The sequence below is a fragment of the Pan paniscus genome, chromosome 19, assembly GCF_029289425.2.
Source record: "Pan paniscus chromosome 19, NHGRI_mPanPan1-v2.0_pri, whole genome shotgun sequence".
NCBI classification, from domain to species: Eukaryota; Metazoa; Chordata; class Mammalia; order Primates; family Hominidae; genus Pan; species Pan paniscus.
In genome coordinates, this window is record NC_073268.2 from 69,193,907 (window position 1) to 69,219,858 (window position 25,952).

The window sequence follows — 25,952 nt, forward strand, 5'->3', positions numbered from 1 at the left end:
GGATACTAGATTAGCTAAAGATTAGCTAAAGAGAAATATTAAGAGAAAAAGTGGAGGATGTGTTAGTCTATTTTACACTACTATAAAGGAATACTTGAAGCTGGGTAATTTATATAAAAAAAAGAGGTCTATTTGACTCACACCTCTGCAGACTGTACAAGAAGCATGGTGCCAGCATCCATTTCTGGCAGGACATCAGGAAGCTTTTACTTAGGGTGGAAGGCAAGGAGAAGTGAGGCATGCCCCATGGTGAGAGAGGGAACAAGAGAGTCAAGGGGGAGGTGGCACATTCTTTTAAATCAACCAGCTCTCTATGTAAACTAATAGAGCCAGAACTCACTCATTACTGAGGGGACGGCACCAAGCCATTCATGAAGGATCTGCCCACAAGACACAAACACCTCCCACGAGATCCTGCCTCCAACATTGGAGATCGCATTTCAGTGTGAGATTTGGAGAGGACAAATACCCAAACCATATTAGAGGAAGAAGAGGAAAGAGAGGATTAGGAGACAGGGAGAAAGGGTGGGAGAGAAAGAATGAAGGAAAGGAAGAAATCAGTAGAAAAAATAATAATTTCCCAGGGCTACCAATTTGGAAAAGATTCTGATTACTGAAAGAATCAGAAAATTAGCCAATATATCTGTCTAAATACTCCATGTTTTCTTGAATCCTATCTTCTTATCCCCTTCCCTTATAGTCAGGAGCTCCACAGTATCAGTGTAAAAGTGCTCCTGAGAGATAAGTTGGTAAAAAATTGTTGCAGATCAGTCTGTCATATTTCAAGTCACTGAATGGCATCTGTTCTCTATGAAATACAGTGTGATCTCATCTTCTAAATGAGATGAAAATGATGGCTTGGGAGGGGATAAAAAATACAAGTGCATTGCAGTGTTTAAACAAATCAATGTTCCACTTTACTTTGAAAGCCACCAAACAAACAATTGACACCCAGCAGGGCTGGCACTTAAGGCAGCTCCAGGCAGCTACCACACCAGCCATTTATTTCCATTTCCTGATACCCTTGGAACATCATTAGCAACAGGGAAGCATTAAGACCGCAAGTGGGACAGATTCACATCTGTCTAGGTAACTGTGAGAGCTAATCTGTTTGTAACACTAGAGAGATGCTTAGAAATTCACTTTTGCTGATGCATTTGCCTCTCCAGATTGACTGCAAACATCATTGCCAAAGGGGTTGCTTCAGTTTTGTCTGTCTCCATGGAAAAACTTAAATTTTTCCCTAAAGAAAATGATTAGGGATTGCCTTTGCATTGCAATCCAAAGGCAGCCCATGCTTTTCTAAGTGATTTATACTTTTCCTCATGAAAAATGAGATGTCTCCTATAATAAACCTTAAAAGACAGGCCACAAAGTGGGAGAAAAAGTAGTATCTTAATGCCTTCTTATGCACGTTCTTGAATGTTCTCTCTCTCTCTGTGTTTCCCCAAAAGATAAATGTTTTAGGTAAATAATCAACCAAGGTCTCGATTTTCTCCTTTGCTTTCAGAGTATGTTGTCAAGCTTTGTAAATTTTTTTAGCAGCTGTCAGAGTAAATTTATTACCAGAGATGTCTACATTCTTATGTAATCCAGAAGGGAAAGTTCTGGTGATGGGTTCTGTTTCAGCCTTTGAAGACCAATGTCTAGCAAGATTAGGATGCAAAAACAGAGTGGGCCATATGAAATCTCCAACTGCCATCTATTATGCAGTAATGAATAAAAACAGATCATCCTAAATTGCAGCACTTGCAACTTCCCTTCAGTCACATAACCAACAACTACATAGAAAAGCTAGCTTGTCTGGAATTATAAATACATGCTTTTGAAGATTAAATATGCGGTGGATGTATTTTACCGAAAAAGAAGATAATAGGTTCCTACTTTAGTGCATAATTTGTTTTAAAAAATGCAGAAACAAACAAAGCACAGTTCCTGAAGTCCAGTGGGAAAAAAAATAGATAAAATAGAAAAAAGAAAAAAATCATCATTATTTATAGAGAGAATACTAATATCTGCTCCCTTCAGAGTCTAGGGAGAATTCTCCTGTCATTATGGAAAGTGACATTTGAAACATGGGTTAGGGATTTCAAACAAAAAACATTTCGTGACCTAAATGGCTTGCGATTAAGACAATGCCATGCATATAAAAATTAAACATAGCATGGGATCTACACAAACATGCAAGCATAGATTTATAGATAGCTATTAGGTGTCTGTAGCCAATGTGAAGCTATGTTACATATAGGTAGATAAATTATCTATGGGAGGAGAAGGTGAAGCATGATGGCCAAATAGAAAGCTTTACTGATCGCCACCCCACACAAGGACACCAAGTTAACAACTGTCTACACAGAGAAAAAAACACCTTCATAAGAACTAAAAATAAGATGAGCACTCATAATACCAGGTTTTAATTTCATACTGCTGAAAGAGGCAGTGAAGAGATAGAAACAGTTCTGAATCACCAAAGCCCCCACTTCCACCATGCCCTGGAATTGAGATCTGGTGTGGAATGCATTTCTGGACTCTGGGGGAGGGAGATCAGTGCCATACTATTACAGCAGAAACGAAAACTGGACAATACTCAGCTGACACCCGCCCATGGAGGGATCTTTTAAACCAGCCCTATCCAAAGGGGGATCACCTATCCCAGTGGTCAGAACCTGAGTGTCTGCAAACCTCACCATCCAGGGCTACGGCACTCTGTGTCTTCAAGTAAACTTGAAAGGCAATCTAAGCTATAAGGGCCACAACTCTTAGGTGAGTCTTAGTGCTGACATGAAGCCTAGAGACAGTGGTTTGTGGGGCATGCGACATACTGAGACACTAGCTGGGGAAGCCAAGGCAGTTCAGGCATCACCCCTCCCTAACCCCAAGCTGCACAGCTCCGGTTTCAAAAGAGACCCGTTCTATCCACCTGAGGAGTGGAGAGGGAAGAATGGGGAGGATGACTTTGTTTTGCATGTAGGATACAAGCTCAGCCACAGGAGGATAAGGCACTGGTCAGATTTATGAGGCCCTCATTCCAGGCCCTAGCTCCCAGATGACATTTCTAGGCACACCCTGGGCCAGAAGAGAACCCCATGCCTTGAAAGAAGGAACCCAGTTCTGCCAGGATACATAACTTGCTAACCACAGAGCCCTTGGGCTCTTTGAATACCCAGCAGCGATACCCAGGCACTACATCGAGGGTCTTGGGTGAGCCTCTGAGAAATGCTGGCTTCAGGTGAGACTCAGCACATTACCAGCTGGGCATAACTCCTTCTGCTTGAGAAGAGCAGAGGGAACAGTAAAGGGGACTTTGTCTTGCACCTTAGGTGCCAGCACAGCCACAGTGGGGTAGATCACCAAACAGGCTCTTGGGGTCCATGATTCCAGAACTAGACTCTTGGGCAGCATTTGTGGACCTACCCTGGGCCAGAAGGAAGCCCACTGCCGTGAAGCATGAGTCCCAGGCACGACAAGCTGACTTAAGAGACCCTGGGCCTTAAGGGAATATCAGTGGTAGTCTGGCAGTACTCCTTGCAGCCTGGGGTGGTGGTGGCTACAGGGTGAGGCTTCTCTGCTTTTGGAAATGGGAGAGAAGAACTGTGTCTTGTGGTTTGAGTGGCAGCTCAGATGCAATACAGTAGAACACCAGGTAGAATTCTATAGTTTTTTACTCTAGTCCTTGACTCCCAGATGACACTTCTGTACCCATCTGGAGCTTGGGGGATTTTGCCACTCTGAAGAGAGTTACATGGGCCTGGCTGGCTTTGCCACCTAATAATTGTAAAGCCCCAGAGACTTGAGGAAACATAGGCAGTAGCCAGGGAGAGGTTACAGCAGGCCTTGGGCGAGACTCAGCTCTGTGCTTGCTCAGGTATGAACCAGTGCAGTCATAGTGGTGGTGGTCACAGGGTGCTTGTATCACTCCATACCCAGGTTTAGGTTGTTCAGAACAGAGAGAGAGACTGTATGCTTGGGAGAAAATAAGGGAAGGGAACAAGGGTCTCTGCCTGGTGATCCAGAGAATTGTCCTTGATCTTGTCCAAGACCATCAAGGCAGTACGTCTATGAGTCTGTAAAAACCACAGTGTTACTGTATTTGGGGTTCCCTCTAAAGCAGAAACAGCTTAGATCATTTACTCAAGTCCTTGGAAATATCTAGAAAGCCTTCTCAAGGAGAATGGCTATGAATAAGCCAAGTCAGTGGCTAACCTTTCAATGCCCAGGCACTGAAAAACATCTAGTACCGTCGACATCACCCAGGAAAACATGACCTCGCCAAAGAACTAAGTAAGGCACTAGGGACAAATCCTGAAGCAACAGAGGTATTTGACCTTTCATAGAGAGTGAATTCAAAATAGCTGTGTTGAGGAAACTCAGTGAAATTTAAGGGAACAAAGAGAAGGAATTCAGCATTCTATCAGGTAAATTTAACAAAGACATTGAAATAGTAAAAAAGAATTAAGCAGAAATTCTAAAGTTGAAAAATGGAATTGACATACTGAAGAATGCATCAGAGTTCTTTAACAGATGAATTGGTCAAACAGAAGAATTAGCAAGTTTGAAGACTGACTCTTTGAAAAGACACAGTGAAAGGAGACAAAAAAATAAAGAATAAAACAAATGAAACATGTCTGCAGGATCCAGAAAATAGCCTCAAAAGGGCAAATCTAAGAGTTAATGTCCTTAAAGAAGTTGTAGAATAAGAGATAGGAGTAGAAGGTTTATTCAGAAAGATAGCAGCCAAGAACTTCCCAAACCTAAGAAAAGATCAACAACTAAGTACAAGAAGGTTATAAACACCAAGCAGATTTAATCCAAAGACAGCTACCTCAAGGCATTTAATAATCAAACTTCCAAAGGTCAAGGATAAAGAAAGGCTTATAAAAGCACCAAGAGAAAATAAAAACATAACATACAATGGAGATCCAATACATCTGGGGGCAGACATTTCACTGGAAACCTTACAGGCCAGGGGAGAGTAACATGACATACTTAAAGTGCTGAAGGAAAAAAAAAGAGACAAAAACCTTATATTCTAGAATAGTCTGTTCAGCAAAAATATCCTTCAAGCATAAAAAGAAAATAAAAACTTTCTCAGAGAAGCAAAATCTGAGCGAGTTCACCAACACTAGACCCATTCTATAAAAAAATCCTAAAGGGAGTTCTTCCATCAGAAAGAAAAAGACATTAATGAGCAGCAAGAAATCATCTGATTATAGAAAACTCACTGGTAATAGTAAGTCACAGAAAATCACAGAATATTATAACAATATGATTGTGGTGTGTATTAGTGCATTCTCATGCTGCTATGAAGGAATACTCAAGACTGAATAACTTATAAAGGAAAGAGGTTTAATTGACTCACAGTTCTGCATGGCTGGAAAAGGCCTCAGGAAACTTACAATCATGGCAGAAGGCAAAGGAGAAGAAAGACATCTTTACAATGTGGCAGGAAGGAGAAGTGCCAAACAAAGGGAGAAAAGTCCTCGATAAGACCATCAAATCTCATGAGAAGTCACTCAATATCATGAGAACAGCATGTGAGTAAATGCTTCTATGATTCAATTACCTCCCACTGGGTCCCTCCTAGGACACATGGAGATTATGGGAACTACAGTTTAAGATGAGATTTGGGAGGGGCCACAGCCAAACCATATCATGGTATTTAAACTACACTTAAGTACAAAGACTAAAAGATGAACCAATCAAAAATAATAAGTACAACAACTTTTCAAGACACAGACAGTACAATAAAACATAAATAGAAACAACAAAAAGTTAAAAAGTGGTGGGACAATATTAAGGAATATTGTTTTTATTAGTTTTCCTTTTGCTTGTGTGTTTGTCTCTGCAAAAAGTGTTAAGTTGTTATCTGGTTAAAATAATGGGTTATAAGACAGTATTTGCAAGCCTCAGGGTAACCTCAAACCAAAAAAATCATATAATGGATGGAAAAAAAATTAAAAGGAAAAAGTTAAATTATATCACCAGAAAAAAATACCTTCAATAGAGGAAGAAGGGAAAGAAAGAAAGACCATAAAACAACCACAAAACAAATAACAAAAAGGCAGGAGTAATTCCTTACTTATCAGTAATAACATTGAAGGTAGATGAACTAAACTGTCCAACCAAAAGTCATAGACTCGCCTAATGAATGAAAAAGCAAGACCCATTGATTTGTTGCATACAAGAAGCACACTTCACCTATAAAGACACATATAAACTGAAAATAAAAGGATGAAAGAAGATATTCCATGCTAATGGAAACCAAAAAATAGCAGGAATTGCTGTACTTATATCAGACAAAATAGTTTTGAAGACAAAAACTGTAAGGAGAGACAAAGGTCACTGTATAATGATAAAGGGATCAATTCAACAAGAAGATCTAACAATTTTAAATATATATGCAACCAACACTGGAGGACCCAGAAATTTGAAGTAAATATTATTAGAGCTAAAGAGAGGGACAGGGTCCAATACAATAATAGCTGGTGACTTCAACACCCCACTTTCAGCAATGAACCAATCTTCCAGACAGAAAATTAACAAAGAAACAACAGACTTAATTTGCGCTATAGAACAAATGAGTCTAATGGGTATTTACAGGACATTTTATCCAAGAGCTGAAGAATACAAATTCCAATCCTCAGTACATGGATTAGTCTCAAGGATAGACCATATGTTAGGTCACAAAATATGTCTTAAAATATTCCAAAAATATTGAAATAATATCAAGCATCTTCTCTGACTACAATTAAAACTAGAAATTAATAAGAGGAATTTTGGAAACTATACTAATACATGGAAATTAAACACTATCTTACTAAAAGACCATTGGGTCAAGACCTGAAGAAATTAAGAATGAAATTTAAAAATTTCTTGGAACAAATGGAAGCACAGCATACCAAACCTGTGGAATACAGCAAAAGCAGCACTAACAGGGAAGTTTATAAGTGTAGGCTATAAGGGCCTACATCAAGAAAGAAGAAAAACTTCAAATGAACAATCTAATGATGCAGCTTAAAGAACTAGAAAAGCAAGAACAAATGAAACCCAAAATTAGTAGAAGAAAGGAAAAATAAAGATCAGAGTAAATATAAATGAAATTGAAATGAAAAAAGCACAAAAGATAAATGAAATAAAAATTTGGCTCTTTTGAAAAGATAAAATTGACAAACCCTTAGCCAGAATAACAGAAAAAAAAGAGATGATCTAAATGAATAAAATCAGAAATGAAAAAGGATACATTACAGCTGATACTGCAGAAAACCAAAGGATCATGAGTGGCTACTATGAACAACTATATGCCAATAAATTGGAAAATCTAGAATAAATGAACAAATTCCAAGATATACAACGTACCAAGATCGTACCAGGAAGAAATCCAAAAACCTGAACAGACTGATAACAAGTAATGAGATCAAAGTGATTTAAAAAAGCCTCCCAGTAAAGAAAGGCCCAGGACATAATGGTTTCACTGCTGAATTCTACCCAATGTTTAAAGAACTAATATTAATCTTATTCAAACTATTCTGAAAAATAGACATGGAGGAAATACTTCACTTCCAAACATATTCTATGAGGCAAGTATTACCCTGATACCAAAACCAGACAAAGGCACATCAAAACAAAACAAAAACTACACGCCAATATCTCTGATGAATATTGATGCAAAAATTTTCAACGAAATATCAACAAACCAAATTTAGTAATACATTAGAAAGATCACTCATCATGACCAAGTGGGCTTTATCCCTGGGATGCAACAGTGGTTCAACACATGGAAATCAATCAATGTGATACAGCATAACAATTGGAAAAGGGAAAAATAGGCATTCAAATTAGAAAAGAAAAGTCAAACTACCCTTGTTTGCGGATGATGAGATCTTATATTTGGAAAAGCCTAAAGTCTCCACAATAAAACTTTTGAAATTGATAAAAAAATTCAGTAAAGTTGCAGAATACAAATCAACATACAAAAATCATAGCATTTATATATGCCAGCAGTTAACAATCTGAAAAATAAAGCAAGAAAATAACCCTATTTATAATATCTACAAATAAAATAATGTATCTGGGAATTAACCAAAGAAGTAAAAGATCTCTATAATAAAAACTATAAAACACTGATAAAAGAAATTGAAGAGACACCCCAAAAATGAAAAAGTATTTCATGTTCATGTACTAGAAGCATTCATATTGATAAAACGTCCACACCACCCAAACAAATCTACAGATTCAAAGCAACCTCTATCAAAATACCAATGATATTCTTCACAGAAATAGAAAAAACAATTCTAAAATTGATACGGAACTACAAAAGACCCAGAATAGCCAAAGCTATACTAAGCAAAATAACAAAACTGGAGGAATCGTTTTACCTGACTTCAAATTATACTACAGAGCTATTGTAACCAAAACATTATGCCAGCAAAAAAAAAAAAAAAAGACACACAGACAAATGAAACAGAATAGAGAACCTAGAAACAAATCCATACACCCACAGTAAATTCGTTTTTGACAAAATGCCAAGAACATACACTGGGGAAAAGACAGTCTCTTCAATAAATAGTGCTGGGGAAACTGGATGTACATGCAGAAGAATGAAACTGGACCCCTATCTCTCATCATATACAAAAATCAAATAAAAATTGATTAAAGTCATAAATCTAAGAGCTCTAACTATGAAACTACTACAAGAAACCATTCAGACAACATCTTCAGGACATTGGTCTGGGCAAAGATTTCTTGAGCAATAATCCACAAGCACAGGCAACCAAAGCTAACATGGACAAATGGGATCACATCAAATTAAAAAAGAATGGGCATATAGCTGTTTTTAACATCGAGTTAAAAAGCTTCTGCATACTGGGATACAATCAAAAGTGAAGAGCCCACAGAATGGGAGAAAATATTTGCAAGCTACCCATCTGACAAAGGACTAATAATCACAATATATAAAGAGTTCAGACAACTCTATAGGAAAAAAATGTAATAATCCATTCCAAAAATTGGCAAATTATTTCAATAGACATTTCTCAAAAGAAGACATACAAATGGCAAACAGGCATATGAAAATGTGCTCAACATGATTGATCATCAGAGAGGTGTAAATAAAAACTACAATGAGATATCATCTCATCCCAGTTGAAATGTCTTATATCCAAAAGATAGGCTATCACAAATGCTGGTGAGGATGTGCAGAAGGGAACTCCTTGTACATTGTTGGTAGGAATGTAAATTAGTACAACCAGTATGGTGAACAACTTGGAGGTTCCTTAAAAACCTAAAAATTGAGGTACCTTATGATATAGCAATCCCACTTCTGGCTATATACCTAATGGAAAGGAAATCAATATATCAAAAAGATATTTGCACTCCTATGTTTGTTGCAGCACTGTTTACAATAGCCACGATTTGGAAGCAGCCTAAGTGTCCATCAACAGATGAATAAATACAGAAGACGTGGTACGTATATACATTTCTATTCAGACACAAAAAAGAATGAAATCCAGTCATTTGCAACAACGTGGTTGGAAATGGAGATCATTATCTTAAGTGAAGTAAGCCAGGCACAGAAAGATGAGCATCACATGTTGTCAGTTGTTTTTGGGATCTAAAAATCAAAACAATTGAACTCATTAACATAGGGAGTAGAAGGATTGTTACCAGAGGTTGGCAAGGGTAGTGGGGTGGCTGACGTGGAGGTGAGTATGCTTACTGGGTCCCAAAAAGTAGAAAGAATGAGTAAGACCTACTATTTGATAGCACAATAGGTGACTATAGTCAATAAGAACTTAATTGTACGTTTTAAAATAACAAAAAGAGTATAATTGGATTGTTTGTAACTGAAAGGATAAATGCTTCGAAGGAAAACAACAACAAAATATTATCTATGAAAATATCGTTTCTAGATGTATTTAATAAGATACAGGTTTTGAAAATGCAAACATTGGCAGCAACACCCAAGGTATATCTGGGATATCTCTGGATGTTTGTATGTACAGAGAAAAAGGAGTCCTAACAGATATAAAGTAATTTTAGGAAAAAAGAAAATAAAACCTTATCAATCAAAGGGAATATAACCTTACCTTACTGGACTGCTATTGTAATAAACAACTGTGTCGAATGACAGTCTGGAAATTTCTGATGATCAAGAAAACATAGTAGTTTAGGGTCAGCAAACTATGATCTGTAGAACAAATCCTACCTACCATCTATTTTAGTAAAGTTTCATTGGAAGCTAATTATGCCCATTCTTTTATATTTTGTCTATGGCTATCTTTCGGCTACAAAAGCATAGTCAAGTAGCCGCAGCAGAGATTGTATTGAATATAAAACCAAAAATATTTATGATATGGTCTCTTACAGAAAAACTATGGCAATCTTTGGTGTTAGGTGAGTTTAACAGTCAATCTGGATGGATTCAAATCCCAGCTCTGATGGATAACCCAAGATATTTATTTTATTTGTTCCTCAGTTTCTTCATCTTTGAAATGAGGATAAAAATAATCCTATCAAAAAGATAGATTTACTGCAAAAATTAAATAAACTAATAATATATATAAAGTATAAGAACAGTGGCCAGCACATAGTAAGATATAAATGATAGGATCAAGAATTAACATGCTATTTATAGGAGTCCTGCAACCTGAGAGAGTTTCAATGAAGCTATGAGTTTTCAGCTATGATTCTTTTTCTCAATTTCAAATTTGAAAGACTGCATGGTTGTCTCCATGACACTTGGGTAAGAAAAAACTTTGGGCTTAGACTAAATCATGTAGTGTATTAGAGTTCATAAAGAAAAATAGAAAAATTAGATATTTCAACATAGATAATTTAATACAAGAGATTGGTAAATGAGTGTGGAAATTGGAAAAGTAAAAAGTAAACACTATTATAAATAGTAACTGCTGTTTATGTTAGGTAGCTGCATCCTGCCCCACTACCTACCTTTACCATGTTAGATAAAATAAAGAAAAACAGTTGATATTATAACAACCTAGTAGCTTGTAGATGAGGCCATATAGAGTTGAGAAGCACAAGTAGCCTTATGAAAATGCTACTTGGGTCTCTGAAATGGGTACTCCCCAGCTGCTACTGAGAAACCTGAGGGGGAGTAGCAAGGCTGGTTTTGGACATACCAATAATTAAAATTAAAAACTAAATATGGAAGACATGTAAAGGTTTTTAAACAATAAGTAGTGTTTACCAAATGCAAGTCATTGTTGATTATCATTTAATAATTCTAAGATCATGCGTGAAATTTCAAGAATAAAAGACTCATTTCTAAAAAAGCTGAATGTTTGAGTTACACTTAAAGATCCACATTAGATGGTCTTGAATGAAGCAATATAGCAGAGCCCAATATAAGAGAGGGTGTTCTCTATTAAAGTTTGTTGTGAGGAAGTGTTACGGAAACAGATTGAACAGTGGAGTTGGAAGGGAGAAGGGAGATGGATGTATGGCAGTGTTTGGAAAAAAAACTATAATTTTCTTCCTGCTCCAAAGAAGTTACAAAAACAAACAAATGTTTAAGAATGAGGCAGGCTTGGTATCTGTAGGATACAGCTTTATTTTGAAAGTTTTCCCTCTGTCAAAAAAAGAGAAAAGGAAATCAGATAAATCCACAAACTTGAAGCCCTATGAAGGAAGGCAATAGACTCCTAACTGTCCTCTTATATCTGTCCTCTCCATGCCAGCTAGTTCACTCTCATGTCACATAGACCATGGCACTGTGCTACTTAAATTGTCGTGGAACTTTGCATACTATACACAAGACTTCAAATCGTTTCACTTTCTGTTTTAACATAATTACTTAAACTGGCCACTTGCATTTTAGGTATTAGTAGCTCACCTTCTCCTGCTTTCCCATAAACACCATTCTGTTTCTGGGCTCACCTAGTACCTTCTGCCTGGAATGATATCTTTCTCTTTCTTTGGGTAGGTTGTCTAACTTGTCTTTATATTGTAAGCCTTTGTTTCAGTTTTCCCTGAAGAACCTCTCTGCATTTACCTGCTGTGCTAGGTATTCCTTCTTTATATTCCCATTACAAGGTGTGCAAACTTCAAACTTTTCATTATAGCATGTCATTGTAATTATTCTTATGGATATTACACTCACTAGAAATAATCAAGAGTGAGACTCTTGTTTTATTTCCATCTATGTCCCAAACCAGATAGCACAGTGTTTGACACATAAAGGGCATTCATTTTGAAAGAGCAAAGAGATGGTGGTCTTTTACTATTCTCATTTGAGTTTCTGAAATGGGCAGAGGTTTATATGCAGGCCCCCAGAAGATGCTGAGTGTCTTGCTGAAACAACAACAACAACAACAACAACAACAACAAGAAATGCACCACTAGCTACAGCTGGAAATATACCATAAAGTAGGGAAAAGTAGAACATAATGAGTAGGGAAACACACTTCTGCCAGAAGTACTGCTATAGTGTCAGTTGTCATTAAGGAAAGAAAGGTATTAGGAGTTAATCCATGCTTTTGCGTAATACTTAGGTTGTTGATGATAATAGTTTTCTTATTAACTTCCTTCTTTTTATTCCTTCATGAGTATTTGGGCTACAACTCCTTAAACAACCTTGAACATTACGAGTTTGCTTAAGTTCACTTATTTAGAGTACTAGAAATGACATGCTTTATAGAACTGTAAATGTTGGAGCAAGTGATCTCCTAGTTGACCAGGGTAATTACAACTACTTCCCTATGCTGCAGCTTCTCCCATACCAGCCAACAGGGAATCACATCATACTAGGCAAATTTCATCAACTCTTTTATGAAAATTACTTTTCTATTCATTAAAAAATATGGTGAAAAAGAAGCTCTTCTGTTGAAGACTGGCATGGGGAAGGTATAAAGCAAAAAGTTGATTTCAGTAATTAATTACATGTGCCAGACCGTGTGATTCATGTATTTACCTATATTATTGCTTATAATCCTTGCAACAGCTCATCGATATAAACATTATATCTCCTTTGTAAAGGTATGGAAACTAACAAAGTTTAAATTACTTAAGCTAGATAATCAGTTATCTGTCTCTGAATGACTATCACAAAAGTTAGTGGCTTAAAACAACTATTTTCCTCCCTCATGATTGTATGGAATGTTTACATCCCTCACATCGTGAAGGATGTGTATGGATGTTCAGTCTTGTTTCTTCACCTTGTCTCCCTTTGGCCAGTCATGTGGTTATTGTCATCTGGTGGGGGAGGATGGTCTGAGATGGCCTCACCCATATGTCTAGCAGTTGGTGATGACAGTAGGTGAGGCCGTTTGTTTCCTACAGGCTTAGAGTCTCCTTGTGCTAAGTCCAGTTGAATAAAGCAAGTCTCATAACCAATCCCAGAGTCAATGAGAGAGGGGACTATGAAAGGACAAGGATGCAGGCAGGCATGAGTCATTGGGAGTCATTACTGTGGAAATCTACACACCTAGTAAGTGGTGGAACTCGGATACAAACTTATGTTGGTCTGACTTTAAAACGTATCCTCCCTATCCTTGTGGCCAGGTATTCATAAATTAGAAAATTCATGCATTAAATCAATTTGATGTAATGCTTAAATCATTCAAGTATTGTTAAGTCAAAGGATATAAAATGCTTCTATGGGTATCTGTATGCAAGATATTCTTAATAAATATAAGTTCTTATTAGACATTATTATTCAATATTATTCAACGTGATTTTCTAGCAGTTATCTACTACATTATTTCACAATTATCTACTACACTAGTTTGAAATAAAAGAATGCAATAGAGACTTCATTAGTTCAAAGAATGTTTTCTATGTTTCTTTGTTGGAATAGCAGAAGTTACTCTAAAACTGGTAGATGCTTTATAAGATAAATACACACACACACACACACACACACACACACACACACACACACACACACACACACACACAGTATTAGTCTATTCTCATGCTGCTAATAAAGACATACCCGGAACGGCATAATTTATGAAGGAAAGAGGTTTAATTGGCTCACAGTTCAACATGACGGGAGAGGCCTCAGGAAACTTACAATCATGGTGAAAGGGGAAGCAAACACATCCTTCTTCACATGGTGGCAGCCAGAGAAATGCAGAGTGAAGGACGGGGGAAAGCCCTTTATAAAACCATCAGATCTCACGAGAACTCATTTACTATCACAAGAACAGCATGGAGGTAACAGCCCCCAAGATTAAATTACCTCCCACTGGGTCCCTCTCATGACACGTGGGGATTATGAGAACTACAGTTACAAGATGAGATTTGGGCGGGGGACACAGCCAAACTGTATCACACACCCCGGTATAGTTCAGACTGTGCTCAATTTCATACAAGTTTGTTTCTGATCACACAAGATATAATGGGTAAAAGTAGTTCTCCTCCATCTTTAATATCTGTAGCTCTTGGAATTTAATATAATTGCTTCAGGAGTTGAAAGGAATAGAGGGCCCTGTGGAGTGGTTCAAATGGCTAAGCCTAGAAAAGGTGTACATTACTGCCAGGAACATCCCTTGGGCCAGAATCCAGTCATATAACCCAAATGAACCACATTGTGAAGGATGACATCAACATTTCTTGAGCTATATCAGTATCTGCCATAGTATATTGAGGAATGAAAAAGTTCAAGTTTAATCAAAATCTGCATATCTAACATTTCTTAATACTAACCTGAAATTTATAATGCAATTTATGCCCCCCTGCTCACATAGGAGTAAGCAGGCATTGTTAGAAGAGGCAAGATACTTCTGGAGAAGGTCTTGAATTGGTAAAGTATTTTGAGAAAGTAAAGTATGTCACTATTTAAAATGTTATGCTGTATCGCAAAAAGAATTTCTTATTTATTATACCAAAAATGCATACTATTTTTAAAGTTAAAAGTTGATGTCCTGACTCAAACTTCCTGTTTCTGTTGCCAATTTATGGTTTGACTGATGAGGAGGGAAGATACTTGTCCATGGAACCAATATATTTGGTCCTACAGTTGTGAGCAATCTACCAAACTCAATTCTAAGATTGTGGCAAATGAATACATTTTGAAATGTATCATCTCACAGGCATTTTTTGGGAAGTTTTTTGTAAAGAATGGATTTTGGAGCCCAATAAACCTAGTGTTAATTCTCTCTGTTCTACCACTGAATGTTTCAAGGGCTAGAGAAAGTTGTCATTTCTGGACTTCAGTTTTATTATTATTACAATATAATGGTTCACATGGCCTAATTTTAAAGTGCATGTTTATCTATCATTAGGGATGTTATGTTGGACAAGTCACTTCAGTAAAATCCTTCATCAGTAAAATCCTTTGTATGATGGTGAGAATTAAATAAGAATAAAAGCACAGCTACCCCTTAGTCAATCTGGGGAGAAAAAAGAAAAAGAAAAGAACTGCAAAAAGCACTTTGGAGAGGGACTGGTCATTAAATGGATAGGGTTCTATTGCTGAATATGCTGGGAAGTTTGCCTTTACTACATTGAGCTTAGCATCTCACAAACACAATTATACTCTTATTTAGTTCACACAAATCAACTCATTGTAAAATATTTCAGCATCATTTAAAAGTCAACAGGGATGAAATTTTACAGTCCAAAGTAAAAAGATGCAGTGCTGTAGCTCTAAGTTTGATTTATGTGTACTTTTTATATGTCTTTGGTACACTTTTTAGATGTCTTTGAGTAGGCCAATGCTTATTAACTTTAATAACAACAGTAGGTTCAATTCACCAGAAAAAAAAAAAAACTGATCCTAATTCCCTGCCTACACTACCCTGTGAGTTATTCTCTGATCCTTCATTTAATGGTAAGTTTTTTATTTCTGTGATGCTATTCTTTATCGTTTTGTTATCATAGTGCAGAAAAAAATTACGACTTTATTGGTTTATACTTTATGTACAATACACTGTACATATATAATGTGTGCAATTGGAAAACTTACGAAGCCACCACCACAGTCAAGTCACTAAACATTTTCGGCTGTGTGCGGTGGCTCATGCCTGTGATCCCAGCATTTTGGGAAGTTGAGGCGGTCAGATCATGAGGTCAAGAGATCAAGACCATCCTGGCCAACATGGTGAAACTGCGTCTCTAATAAAGATACAAAAAGTAGCTGGGCGTGGTGGCTCACACCTGTAATACCAGCTACTCGGGAGGCTGAGGCAGGAGAATCACTTGAACCCAGGAGAAAAAAAAAACAAAAGACACTAAACATTTTCATCACCCACAGATATTTCCTTTTGCTCCTTTGTTATTCATCCTTACTCTACTCACATCACTTGATGTCAACCAGTCTCTTTTGTCATTATAAATTGGTTTGTACTTTCTAGAAATTTATATAACTAGAAACAAACAACATGTACTCTTTGTGTCTGGCTTCTTTCACTCTGCAGAATAATTTTAATATTTATTCATGGTATTACATGTCTCTGTAATTATTTGTATCACTGAATGGAATGTATACCACAATTTATTGATACATTGATGGGCATTTGGAGTTTTTGTTGTTTGTGGATATTAAAAATAAAACTTATGACATTTTTATATAAGTCTTCATATGAACTTATGTTCTTATTTTTCTTGGATAAATATAGATCATATGTAGATGTATGTATAGCTTTTTGTGAAACTGCCAAGTCATTTTCCAAAGTGAATGTACCAACCCACATTCCTACCATCTGTGTATAAGATTTTCAGTTACTCCACATCCTTGCCAATAATTGATATTTCCTCTCTTTACAATTTTAGCCATTTTATTATCTGTGTAGTAGTATTGATTGTAGTTTTAATTTTTCTTTGATGGATAATAATGTTGAGGATTTTATATATACTGTGCAGCATATAATATTCTCTTAGCAATTGTTAAAGAGAGTTAAATTTAGTTCTACGAAGCCCTTGGAAAGTGTCAGTTTCCTTTTAATTGCTCACAGTTACTTAAATGTGAATGATAAAATTCTGATTTATCATATATTAAACTACTGTTACTGAATTTTATTTAAATGAGGTTGTAGTGATCCAAAGAGCTAGTGAATTCTTAAGAAACAATGCACCAAAAAGAATTCAGCTGTGACATATAGAAGAAATGATCTTATATTGTAACTGTTTTCAGATAGTTGAAATGTTAAACATATATTACTCAGGAAATTTGTAGAAAAATCGGTCATACCATTTACCTACATACATATAAGTCTACAAATTACCCATCACATACACATATATATTACAATTCTATAAATCCTAAATTTATATATGTGACTCAATAGGAAAGAAAAAAATAAATAGCATATTTTAGTATTTTAAAGTAGTAGATAATGTGGACTTTTCTATTCAGATTTTCTTGGGAATGTGGTGGTGAGGAAAAATAAAAATTTGGGAGCCTTGAAAATTTTCAGGGAATTAATACTGTGCTAGTTAAATCATGGTTCTTGGACTAGTAGTCATGTGCAAGATATTTGAAATACAGAATTTTAGCATCTTCCCTAACTACAGACACTGGATGAGAAAATGCTGCTTATTAAGATACAGAATTTATGTACATGATAAATATTGAGAACCCCTACTGTCAACCACTTGCCTCTCTTTTCTGAATCTAAGAAGGTCATCTCATTTAAGTGTTATTTTCTAATCTTCAGTAATTAGAAAAAAATATAAACGGAACCTGAATCTACTATCTTATGTGGCAGGTGATTTGTCTTCTTTCCTATCAAGAAAGACCAAACACAGGAATTACTGTGAATAGTATATTTCCAATTCATTTCATCCTGGAGCAGCTGGCTTCGCTTGCCTCTGCCTAACTTTGGAGCCCAGCATTTACACTTTGATGAATTAGCCATGTCACTTGCAGCTTTACATCCAGGGCTCTCCCCAGATACCATTTCAAATTCCTGTTAATTTTATTTTAATCCTGAATTCTGAGTTTGAATGTATACCCAGATCAGCCGTGTCTTTGTTTTCACTCACTGGTGTGGATGTAGCATGCCTCCATTAAGCTTTTTATTAACTTGCCTTGTTTTTGTCTCTGGCCTCGTTACCTCACAGTTCTTTATGTTAAACTGCTAAAGCAGGGACTTTATGTCTAGCTCATTCCATACGGAATTACCTCTCTCTATATTGTTATTCGCTTTCTGTCTTCAACACCTCTCACCCCTGTTTTGCCCTCTCAGCAATTCTTGCCACTTTGCAGCATGTTCCTGCTTTCAGGTCATTAACATATAAAGTGGAAAAAAATTGGATTTAATATTGACCCCTGTGGTTCTCTATTTCCCTGTCTTCTGACTCCTAAATATTTTCCATACCCAAATGGTCTTTTTATAACAAATAATCCAATTCTCCCTTTGCTTAAGTGTGGTTTAAAAGGGGGTTGTACTCTGTTATTTTTAACTATAAAAGCATGATTTAGACAGTCTTTTTGAATTTAGTGAAGTGCAACCCATAAAAGACTGTACTTGGCTTTTATACTGGAGGAGCAGGATGCTTAGCTGGCACCGCTTGGAACAGGCCTGTGGTAGGATAAAAAGCTGTGAACTGACTTTGCTCCACTACTACTTCTGAGAACTTTCGATAGGCAGGCTAGATCTTTCTAAAATGACCAGAGAAAGTCACTACTGAAGAGGTCAGAAAGATAGTTTGGGTCCTCCTTTTCCAAAAAATAATTCTCATGTCACTATTTCCAAACTAATTCCAATGTTCAGACTAGTTAATTTACAAAACTTCCTGGGTTGTTTTTGGCCTTATAACAAATGCAGCATGTAAATACAGTAAATAACATGCATGACTCTGCCACCAAGATAAGGAAGGGAAGTGCTAGAGTAAACTCCCAACAGGGAGAAAATAAGAGCTAGAATCCAAAGGCTAATTTAAGATGAGTTATTGAAAGCAGAAGGACCTAGGTTTAAAACTTGATTTCAACATTTCTTGACAGTTGCCTATTTTGCCAGTGAACTTTTTTATTTTTATTTATTTATTTATTTATTTTTTGAGACGGAGTCTTCGCTCTGTCGCCCAGGCTGGAGTGCAGTGGCACGATCTTGGCTCACTGCGAGCTCCGCCTCCTGGGTTCATGCCATTCTTCTGCCTCAGCCTGCCAAGTAGCTGGGACTACACGTGTGCGCCACTATGCCCAGCTAATTTTTTTTGTATTTTTAGTAGAGATCCATTCTACTGTATTTTACAGTAGAATGAAATATTCCAATTTTTATGACTTTCTTTGCTTTTTTATTCCTTTAGAAATTGTACACATATAATTACATTTAATTATATATACATACTAAAAATTATAACCTGTGTTTTTACACAGTATGCCAGTTTCGTGGAATCAGGTATTTTCTTATAATCTGAAATACATAGGGACAAAAAGCAAGTCTAGGTAATTTAGGAGTCGTTTTGTTTTGATCTCAGAACAATCTTAAAATGATAAAAGAGGACAAAAAAGAGAATTCCTGGTCTTTAAAATGGATTCACTATGGTTAATTTACATAATCAGTATAGCTTGCTATCCTGGACAATATATACTTAGAAAAAAAATCATAGTATGTATTCAATTTAAACAGTAATATATATTCATTTCAAGGAAGAACATTTTTAATAAAGATTGATTTGCTCATATAGAAGTTCCAGTACTCAGTAAATGTTTATGGAGATAATGAAGAAAAAATGTAGTATATGTTTCCACCTGAGAAACAGAATGGCTTTTATAATAAGCACAGATAGTTAGACATGGTTTTCAATTTCAGTTCAGCCATTAGAAATCCTACGACCTTAGGCAAGTTACTTATATTTTCTGAGCTTCAGTTTTCTCCTCTGAAACAAAGGGGTGAAAATCATATTTAAAAGAAAGTTTCATTTATAGGTTAAAAACCTTAGACGTGAAAAACTAGCTAGCATAGTGCCTAGCTCCAACAGAAATGAGTAAGTGGTAATAGTGTTTGTTTTCACAGTTAGTATCATTCATTATGATTTTTGTTATATGAAAAAATGTTAGAACAGGAAGGATCTTTAAAAACCATGTAGTACCAATACCTGATTTTACAGGGGCGGATATTGAGAATTGATGGGAGAAAGTGAATGTGTGGTGAGAAGAGAATTGGAATTCATTTCTCCTAACTACATGGTTCACGTTCCTAACACTAGATCCATCATAACGTGTGAAAGGCATGTTGCCATGAATCCATGATTCTTAGCATGGGAAGGGAAGGAGATCATTATCCATGACACATTTACTGGAGCAGCCTATCTAGGTTCAAATCCCAGTTGTACCTCTTGCTAGTCCCAGAAGCAGGTTCTTTAACCTCTTTATGTCTCCTGGACCACATTTCTAAAATGGGGATAATAACAGAAATTAACTCAAAAGTTTGTTGTGAAGACTGAATAAATTCATTATTTTAAAATATTTGAAACAGTACTTCATAGGTAATAAACATTCATAAACATTCATTGTTATTTCTCTTAAATCCCATTGCTTAGCAGGCATCTTTTGTTTCTTCATTTTCCTTCATTTCTTAATAAAATCTACTGAATCTCAACTCTTCGTAGGTTCTTATGTTAAGAAAATTTACACAAAAAGAGCTCAGTCTTTTCTACTAAAGATTTTGTAACAGAATTGGAGAAACAACTTGGAAAACAATGATTTAAGATCCTTTAAAACACTGAATTTATTTTCAGGATTGATGTTTTATACATTGATACACTTTCAATTCACAGTAAAACTGTTCAGTAAACAGAATAGGGAATAAAATCATTCTCTTTAAAGACAAAGTAAATTTTCAGAAAGTATTAGAAAGAGAGAGTAGGCATGGTAGGTAGAGGCTATTTTAGGTGAGGAGACTACAGGAAAAAGGCAGACTAAGAGGAAAGCAGCAGTTGTGACGAATATTTTTGCAAACAGAAAGCACTACCCTTATGAATTTATCAATAGCTGCTCTGATGTAGCAAATTAATTATGAAATAATTGACCATAGGTCAACGCCACTGTAGGTGTGAAACATATACATAGTGTTTGACACATTCACTTTCTTCTTTATGGGCAGAGTGATTCCCAATTTCAGAGATGCTCAGTGACATAAAACTTGCTTTACACTTTTTAAAAATTAAGCTGAATTAAAGGATGGGTTTTCGGTGGGAGCTGAACGATGAGAGCACATGGACACAGGGAGGGGAACAACACACACTGGGGCCTGTAAGGGGGTGGGGTGGGGGGGAAGGAGAGCATTATGAAAAATAGCTAATGCATGTTGGGCTTAATACCTATTTGATGGGTGGATAAGGGCAGCAAACCAGCATGGCACACATTTACCTATATAACAAACATGCACATCCTGCACATGTACCCCAAAACTTAAAAATTAAAATAGAAAAGAATAGGTTTTCAGTTAACCAGTTAGTCAGAATCATTAGCAGTAGACTTTTACTAAATCCTAACAAAAGGCCCATATTTACTAGAGCACATTAAAAATGAAAAGAAAAACAAAAAACAAAAAACAAAAAAACCCAAACACACCAGAACCATAGAATTGAGCGCATAAGTGACAAAAATTATGTAAACTTTCAAAAGATTCTGTAAATTAAATTTATATCTACCTACATGCATGTGAATATGGATACACCTATGTATATGTGTGTGTGCATATATGTGTATGTATATTACAGTAACCTTTGCAAGGACACACATCCACATAAAACTTCCATGGTTTTACAATCTTGACATTTTGCCTAAGGGTTAGTTAAGATATTCAGTTTGTAACCTGGTTTCTTTATTACCTTAACTCCATTTAGAAGAATATTCCCTCTCCCCTCTAAATCCACACCCCATTTAAAATATATTCACATCAACATTTTACACACTGTAGAATATTCAAGCAAAGATTCAGCCCAGGAATGCTATGCCTCACAGTAAATTGAGAATAAATTATCCATACAGTTCAAGCACATCATGTGAGCATAAAACAAGGAAGTAAACTTATGGTAAAAAAGGAGCAACTGTGTGTGCCTTAATGCTAAGTACATTTGATAGTATAATGTGATGTTTGATTTTATTGGACAGGAGACAATGCATATATTACAGAAGAATCTTTCATCAGAATTTTAATATCACACATTCTACAGATGTCACTTCATAAAGTCAAACATTTATATCTTGAGACTAGAAGGCCTGGCATTTAGAGCTATATCATCAAACAGAAGGCTGGGACTTCATATTTGTTTTCAACTTTCTTTCTGTAATTTTCTAAGCAAAATAACAGGCATAAAATACGTCTTCATGAAAGTATATGATACTTTCATAAAGCTTATTGACAATTTTAATGTGTTATTCTACTTTGTGTTATAGAAAGCCCATTAACCTTAGTGACTTCTCTGTCAATATAAGGAATTCACCAGAATAAAACATAGCAATAAACTAAATGTATTTATATGTCTGTTCCCTCATTAGACTATAGTAACTCAAAAGCATTCATTTTCTCTAATGATAAAAATAACATATGTTTTTAATAAAAATTTCAAGAAGTAAGAAATATATAAAGTAATACAAGCTTTGCATTCAAAACAGGAATTACAGTCTGTGAAAAATACTGGTTTGAAGTTTATGATTTTGAATATTATGAGTTTTGAGGATCTAATACAATACTAATCACTTTCCTCAGAAACAGTAAAGGTAGTTGGGTGCCATGACCACCATTGGTACTTGGTAAAGCAATAACCATCCCTTCCTAACCTCACTCCTGCTAAAAAGAAAAAAAAAAAAAAGCACGTTTTACTTCCTGACACCAGGACAGTTATCTGGACCAGGAAATTTACCTGGTGCTAAATGTTTCTTACCAAAACAAATAAATATTTTTAATATATAATTTCTTTATAGTTTGTGGTCCTGGGTGGTTTACTCAGGGAATGTAGAATTTGTCTTTGATCTCTATCACATACCTGTGACTTAGCACCATGGGCAAATTGAAAGTGCTATTATGGTGGTATCATTAAACTTGTCCTGCAGCCCAACACATATCTCAAGGATTTTCTCACCTGGTGACAAGAAGTCATTATATTTTGACATGGAGAAGGAGGAAACATACCAAGCACTCCCCAGAACTGACAGACAGTAACAAATGATATAATGAGCCTAAGTCACTTAGTATAGATGCTAGAATAGGGAAGATACCCAATAAATAAGAGTTTCTCTTCCCTTCTCCCATTTTCTTACACATTTTAAGATGTATTCCTAATAGTCCTCAAACTGTAACATGTATCCTGCTCATTTGAAGAAGTGGTTAAAGCAGCTTATGATACTGATGATGCGGAATTTTGACCTAGTTACCTGTGGCAGTAGTTCTCAGCCATGTCTTACACTGATAGTACACTGATACCCTCAGGCCAAAAAAAGGTCCAGAATAGATGAAAGCCTCCCTTTACCCCTTGCATGTCTCCCAAGATTGTGTCAGAATTAAGAACAATGCATTTATTAGGTTACAAAGTACAGTGCTATAATGTGGGGTTTTCAAAAATATAAAAGTACAAACTGTAAATTGTTATAGGGAATTCGTCATTTTGAATTTTTCTCCCTTTGATAGCAATTACCTTTTCTTGTTTCTGGTATGGGAAAATAAGTCTGAGATTTTTTTTTCCATATAGAAAAAGACTGTACCCTGGGAAGGCCAGGCATGGGAAACTGATATAGGCATTAGGAAAAAATGATTTTCTTTCTTGAATTCATTTTTCATAGCCTCCTCTTTTAATCACTGAAGTGGAAAAATTCAAGAAGAAAAGGTTAGGTTGCTAGCTTGAGGGAATGGGTCTGAGAGGCCTGCTAATTCTACTTTAAAAAAAACATACTTATCTGTAAAAGGCTTTCCTCTTGTGTAAGGAAAATGATTTATTATAACTTCATAATATCCAATCAAATTCATCATATACATACTAGGAAGAAAACATGACATTGCATGGTAATTGTATTACTCTGTTTTCATGCTGCTGATAAAGACATACCTGAGACTGGGGAGAAAAAGAGGGTTAATTGGACTTACAGTTTCACATGGTTGGGGAAGTCCTCAGAATCATGGCAGGAGGCAAAAGGCATTTCTCACATGGCGGTCGCAAGAGACAATGAGGAAGAAGCAAAATCAGAAACTCCTGATAAACTCCTCAGATCTCGTGAGACTTATTAACTATCACAGGAATAGCACAGGAAAGACTGGCTTCCATGATTCCATTACCTCCCCCTAGGTCCTTCCCCACAACATGTGATTATTTTGGGAGATACAATTCAGTTGAGATTTGAATGGAGACACAGCCAAACCATATCATTCCGCCCCTGGCCCCTCCACATCTCATGTCCTCACATTTCAAAACCAATCATGCCTCCCCAACAGTCCCAAAAGTCTTAACTCATTTCATAATTAATCGAAAATCCACAGTCTAAAGTCTCATCTGAGACAAGGCAAGTCCCTCCTGCCTATGAGCCTGTAAAATAAAGGAAAACAAACTAGTTACTTCCTAGATACAATGGGGTTGTAGGTATTAGGTAAATACAGCCATTCCAAATGGGAGAAATTGGCCAAAACAAAGGGGTGATAGGGACCGTGCAAGTCCAAAATCCAGCAGAGTGGTCAAATTTTAAAGCTCCAAAATGATCTACTTTGACTCCAGGTCTCAAATCCAGGTCATGCTGATGGAAGAGGTGTGTTCCCATGGTCTTGGGCAGCTCTGCCTCTGTAGCTTTGCAGGGTACAGCCTCCCTCTCAGCTGCTTTCATGGGCTGACATTGAATGTCTAGGGCTTTTCCAGGTGAACAGTGTAAGTTGTCGGTGGATCTTTCATTCTGGGGTCTGGAGGATGGAACCTCTCTTCTCACAACTCCACTAGGCAGTGTCCCAGTAGGGACTCTGTGTGGAGGCCCCAACCCCACATTTCCCTTCCACACTGCCCTAGTAGAGGTTCTCCATGAGGGCCCCATCCCTGAGGCAAACTTCTATCTGGGCATCCAGGCGTTTCCATACATCTTCTGAAATCTAGGGAGAGGTTCCCAAACCTCAGTTCTTGACTTCTGTGCACCCACAGGCTCAATACCACGTGGAAGCTGCCAAGGCTTGAAGCTTCTACGCTCTGAAGCCACAGCCCAAGCTGTATGTTGGCCTCTCAGCCACAGGTAGAGCAGCTGGGACACACGACACCAAGTCCCTAGGCTGCACATAGTTCAGGGACCCTGGGCCTGGCCCATGAAATCACTTTTTCCTCCTGGGCCTCTGGGCTTGTGATGGGAGGGGCTTCCATGAAGGTCTCTGACATGGCCTGGAGACATTTTCCCCATGGTCTTGGGGATTAACATTAGGCTCCTTGCTACTTACGCAAATTAGTGCAGTTGGCTTAAATTTCTTCTCAAGAAATGGGTTTTTCTTTTCTACTGCATCATCAGGTTGCAAGTTTTCCAAACTTTTATTCTCTGTTTCCCTTTTAAAATGGAACGCTTTCAACAGTACCCAAGTCACCTATTGAATGCTTTCCTGCTTAGAAATTTCTTCCACCAGATACCTGAAATCATTTATCTCAAGTTCAAAGTTCCACAGATCTCTATGGCAGGGGCAAAATGCTGCCAGTCTTTTTGCTAAAACATTATGAGAGTCACTTTTGCTCCAGTTCCCAACAAGTTCCTCATCTCCATCTGAGACCACCTCAGCCTGGACCTTATTGTTCATGTCACTATCAGCAATGTTGTCAAAGCCATTCAACAAATCTCTAGTAGGTTCCAAATTTCCAACATTTTTCTGTCTTCTTCTGAGCCCTCCAAACTGTTCCAACCTCTGCGTCTTAGCCAGTTCCAAAGTCACTTCCACATTTTCGGGTGTCTTTTCAGCAACACCCCACTCTACTGGTACCAATTTACTGTATTAGTCCATTTTCATGCTGCTGATAAAGACATACCTGAGACTGGGAAGAGAAGAAGGCTTAATTGGACTTACAGTTCCACATTGCTGGGGAAGACTTCA